Below are 6000 nucleotides of genomic sequence, written 5' to 3' on the forward strand. Positions count from 1 at the left end.
TAAGAAAGAGAGAGTCCTGACATACCTCTGTGCCTTCAGATCCTACTCGTGGCTGACATACGATCAGGATTCTACAGATTCAGATTCATTCACCCGAATGAATGGGCAAATAAAATAATAGTTGATTCTCCTCAAAACTGTATTTGTCACCCACCATTCCTGTAATTCTCTCTTTTTTTTTAAGTCTAGTCTTTTGAATTTATTTTATTTTTGGCTGCATTGGGTCTTCGTTGCTGCGTGCCTGCTTTCTCCAGTTGCAGCGAGTGGGGGCTACTCTTCCTTGCCGTGCGCGGGCTTCTCATTGCAGTGGCTTCTCTTGTTGTGGAGCACAGGCTCTAGGCATGTGGGCTTCAGTAGTTGTGGCACGTAGTTTCAGTAGTTGTGGCACACTGGCTCAGTAGTTGCAGCTCGCGGGCTCTAGAGCACAGGCTCCGTAGTTGTGGCGCACAGGCTTAGTTGCTCTGCGGCATGTGGGATCGTCCCAGACCAGGGCTCAAAACCGTGTCTCCTGCATCGGCAGGCGGATTCTTTAACCACTGTGCCACCAGGGAAGCCCCCATTCCTGTAATTCTTAAAGCATATTGTAGTTGCAATAATATTTGTACAACACCTCATTTTTCAACCCCACGCTGCATGGTTGTAAGTTTTACCTATTGCTTTTTTGTGGTTTTTTCACTTGATTTCAGCACATTACTGATTATATTTAGAGCTGCTATTAATACAGACTTCAATTGCTGTCCTGTTTTTCCCCTTGAGCAGTGAAGCAGTTGCCATGGAAACAGATTCCAATACCCCTCTCTAGAGCTTCACATCAATGCAGTTTGATGAGAGGAACTCACACACCACCTCCTACCGCTCTTTTATAAGTCTAAAGATCTATTACCTCCAAAAGATGCAAGTCATCACAGGGGTGAGGCACCTTTGATGAAGTGTGGGTTTGACAGCTTGTCCAAGAAGATGTATCAGAGCTCTCATCTGGAAATAATTCCCTAATCAGAGTTAGAGAAAGTTATTAATGCTTGAATTGACAAAAAAACCTCCAAGTCACAAGGTAGATTTTATTTCTAGGTCGGAAGCAGGATCATTTTAATTGACAGCACGCAATCAGCACAAAGTCACAGACTCATAACCACATTACCTGGTGATTATGTGGTGGAAGCCTCGTTCCCCCCAGCTCCACCTACACAAAAAGTGAGATCTGAAATCTAATCTAGGTGGGCTGATGGGGGAGGGGAGAGTAAGGCCCCAAGCCTCTCTGGGAGGGGCAGCTCCTCTCCGCCAAAGGCGAGGGCAGTTCTCTGGAGGAAGCTGTAGTAGTTCTAAGCTTGAGCTCCTCTACTCTGAGCCGCTGGGGGAGGGCACGCTGGCTACGGGAACTCTGTGGGGAGCCAGCAGCCTCAGCTGCTGGGTAGAAATGATTGATCACCAAGTCCTAAACCCTCAGTTGGAACAAATTTTCCAAGACCAAGCCTTGAGCTTGTCAGCACTCCAGAATCTTTTATCTGGTACCTGGCTGTGCTCTGATGGAATTTTCTATCCTGTTCTGAGGTGTTTGCACAGAGTCTACCTCCGTGGGTGTATCTCTGAGGGTACCCTGGGTTAACCCAAGGATGTGGTCTGGAGAAAACCAGGACGGGGTGGATGCAGGGGACAAAGAGGCAGCAGCAGAGAGATTACAACACTAGAGCCTACTGTACCATCAGGGACCTAAAGCATGGGGATCTAAGCAAAGCAAGTAGCCAGTGGACAAGCCACAGCCAAGTCATCATAGGGGTATTGACTCTTAGATACTGGCAGCTAACAGCAAGCTCATGGATGAGACACAAAGCCTAAAAGGTACATGTACAGACCAGAACAGGATCAATAGACAGAGATCGGTACCAGAAGAGGAGAAAAGGCAGAAGATGAGGCTGGTCTGTAAGAAAACAGACAGGATCCCATCCTGATTCTGTGCTGAAATCCCAGTAGATTTTGTTGCGGGATCTTTTCCTTAGTGCAATGTTTTTATATTTGTTTTCTTTTTGATTATCTGCTTGTTTGGTTTATAATCCCGACCTTATCAAGATGAGACCTTAAAGATGACACAGTATATTTGTTCTTGGTCTATGTTTTCTCTGTCTCAAGGAAAAGGAAGATTATCCATGAGCTGGATCAAGGTTGATTCTCCCAAGTGCCTTGGTTGCCACGGTTTTGTTCTTCGCTGTGTTAACCTTTGCCCTCATCCTAAACCCATCCCAGTGTTCCCAAGGAACATTCAATTCCCATCACTTTTCTAGGAGAGGAGGAGGTCAATATTCTTAGCGGAGTGTATTCTACATACCACCAGATTTGGAAATCTTTTTTGTCCAGACTTGCACAGGGTCCCCAGCTCCGATACTGCACAACAAAGCCAGACCACACTTGACCCGTGTCTACCCAGGACTCACGGGCATTCAGGGTTGCCAGGTTCTCTGCAGGTACTAGTTGTGGCTGCTATATTGCCTTCTTCATACTAAGCCTATTTCCAAGGGACTGGGTACAGATCAAGCTCTTAGTTGATCTGCTTTGGACAAAATTCCTGACCTGCTCCTACTCTATCTCTTACTTGTTTTCTCTGTACAACTTAAACCCCGCCCTTCACGCCTGCCCCCACTGCTTCACTGTGTCCATCTTCCTTCTCCCCTGTTCTTGTTTTAACAATCCTACTGTACTCCCTACTGCCCCTCCATTCTAGTATGGCTAGGACGGCCAGACTGGATAGACTGAGACGGTATCGTGTCCCAGGAGAGCTCAGAGCAAAGCCAAGGCTATTGTAAAGACACTGGCTTTTACCCTAGGGAAGTAGAGAGCCCTGGAGGGTTTCCAGTTGAGAAATGGATGCAGTCTAAAAATGACTGAAAATCATCGCTCTGATTGTTGTTTCAGGAACAGATTGTGGCGGGGGGTGGATCTGCAGACAATCAAAATAGCTCTGATTGGGACGATGGAGCCCTGATACATGGTAGTCACAGGAGAGGTGGTAAGATGAGGTCAGATCCAGATGTACATTTTAAAAGGCAAAATAAAAGGATTTCCTGGAGTTTCAAATCTAGGATATGAGAGAATGAACGGAGCAAGCCTGACTCCACAGGTTTTACTCTGAGCAATTATTTAAACACTCACATACTATTTCAGGGAATCACAACTATTCCAGACATTATTCTAAGCCCTTTGCCAATCACAGCTCATGTAATCGTCGGAACAACCCTATGATATAAATGTTATTAGCATCCCCATTTATGGACGAGGAACTTGATGTACAGATTGCTTAAATGACATGTGAATGTAATTGCCATTAGCAGAGAGGGATCGTCTAGGAGGTGAACAGATTGGAGCAATATAAGGAGTTCGCTTTTCTACTTTTCAAGATCTAGAGAACACTAACCACCCACCTGTCCAGGCTCAGTCTGCCTGTGCTTTCATGGTACACATGTCTTACCTGCAAGTGTTGTATTAGGTACTGCAGGTTGGCACCAGGGCTCCCACAGCTTGGTCTAACTCTGGAAGTAGTGGTATGATGGGAAATGTTTCCCAGTCCCTTGGAGGGGGGAGTAGGATTTTCTGAGTATTTGCTGATTTCTGTGTAAATATTCAAATTCAATTTCAAACAATGTAATTTTATTGAATATGGAGTTTGAGAGAGATGTACACAGTCTCCCATCAGCTGCAACTTACCACTAACTGGAGCCTTTATGATAATTTTAAAGTGCTAGTGACTATCTGTCTACCTATCTATCTATCTATCTACCTAACTACCTAGTATTTGGGGCCCCTAAATGAGGAAGAGAATTTATGGTTGGAGACATGGCCAAAGCAGATGGGAAAAGTAATTTAGACTTGAACTAGAGGTTGAAGTATGGATGATAAAGCAAGAATAGACAGAATAAATCCAAGGATGTGGAATTATGAAGGGACTACATAACTATAGGAGAGCTCAGTGGTTGAAATAACTGATTCTTGGCTGATGGCATGAGGGTCCAGAGCAGAGATGACCAGGATGTAAACTGAGGGAACTCCAAGGCAGGTCGGCCAATCAGGAGTCTCTGGAGTAGGTAAAGGAAGAAACTCAGTCAGTATAGAGAAGAGGCATCAGAGGACCCCGAGAGCAGGCAACAGCAGACACACTCAAGCTTGGTGTTTGCCAAATGACCACTTCTACAAACCGTCTGCCTCTGTATCTCCAGGAGTTCATTTCAAAAAATATTTTTGATGCAGTGTATCTGGGTTGAGTCAAGGAACTATGTGCTTCTTAAAAGCTTCCTAAGTCATTTATAGATAATATCAGGCTTGGAAATGTGTTAAGTACCAAAGACAGAAGGAGTCAGGATATCAAGGAATCCCAAGAGCCAATAAAAGTCACCTAATTATGAGATTAGAGTTTAGGGCCAGGACAGCAATGCCTGAAAGGAATAGGACCCAGGTAACAAGATAACACAGTAACCAAGTAGCAGGATACATAGGTAGGAGCTGATGCTGAGACCTGGACACGAGGACCATGTGAGGCACCCTCGGCAAGGGTTCACAAGGATCCCAAACGCATCACCAGGAAGTTTTTAACTTCTTGGCAATAGGTCCAAGAGAAAAATGTATTCAGGGAAGTGACATGATCATTTCACTTTCACAGAAGGATGGTGGGCAGAGTGCAAAGAAACAAGACTAGAAGTAAGAAAACTAACCAAGGGGGAAATCAAACAAAAGATGATGAAGGCGTGAACAATGGCTGTGACCATAGGAATGGAAGAGTGAGGTTGGTTTTAGAGACATTTCAGAGTTAGAACTGCCATAGGATATCTGATTGGATATGGAGAGGGGGGGATAGGGAGAAATGGAGGATAATTCTCACATTTCTGGATAAAGGGAGAGGAGGAATAGGGAGAAATGGAAGAGGATCCCCATGCCTCCAGCTAGGGCGATCTGCGAAACAGCATGCTGCAGGGACATAAGCACCTAAGAAGAAAAATAGAGATGAGATCAGGACTCTCGGTGGCAAATAAGAGAAAATAACTCAACTGGCTCAGACAAAAAATGGCTTTTCTTGTTGCATGGAATCAAAGAAAGGCTTGAACCAGCAACCATGTCGTGAACTGTGGTAGCTACTATGCTGTCTTCTCAGAATGCATTTTCATATCCCTTCTAATCACAGTCTCCAGGTTTCAAGTACAGCTACATCTGACGTACTCACAGACACAGGAGAAGTGGATGAGCAAAGACTGGCCGGTCAGAGTGCTCCACACTTTTGGCCAGAGTGACCAGCTCAGAGGTGGTCGTAAGACCTGAGCTTGCCAATCAGTCTCAATTCATGAAGCTTCTCCAGTAAAGCCCGCAGAGACTTTTCTCCTGCAGCTGTTGTCTTTGGGGTAATGTTCAGGCAGGATGAATAATTGGAGCAGCCTGCAACCCCCTTCCTCAGCAACCTAGAAAAGAGTCTAACTGCGTGAAGTTCAGTTGAGACCAACTCAAAAGCTGAGAGAAGAGGAGGTGAAAGATGGACAGTGTGAGTTCCAGGCATAAGTAGAGGCCGGGGTAATGCAGTATTTCTTTGATCATATTAGCTATTTCAATATCCTTCCCAATCATATGAGGAAATAAATTCCTCTTTCTCCCTTTGGCTAGTTAGCAAAGGGTCTCTGGAATCTAAAGTATTAGGTTCTCCACGAATACCTGCTGGAAGGCCAGAGCTACAACTGGGCCTCAGGAAAAACTCTATTTGGGGACTGACCTGTCTGCAGAATCTGGCCCACCGTTCATCGGCACCTCTCTCTGGATGCTGGTGTCATTGTCTCCCACTACAGACTACTTTCATTTACATCATTGGCCCTGTGGCCACCAAACATCTCCCTGGGTTTATTCTTCATAGGTTCTGTCTCTATTTTTGAACTTGGTTCTATCTCTGTATTTGAACTTGAACCTGCAGAGAGTACAAGGCAGGCAGTTTTACTCTCTGCCTACTCTCTTTACTTCCAAGTTCAAAATTTTTAAGGG

The sequence above is a fragment of the Phocoena phocoena genome, chromosome 5 (genome assembly GCF_963924675.1).
Source record: "Phocoena phocoena chromosome 5, mPhoPho1.1, whole genome shotgun sequence".
NCBI classification, from domain to species: domain Eukaryota; kingdom Metazoa; phylum Chordata; class Mammalia; order Artiodactyla; family Phocoenidae; genus Phocoena; species Phocoena phocoena.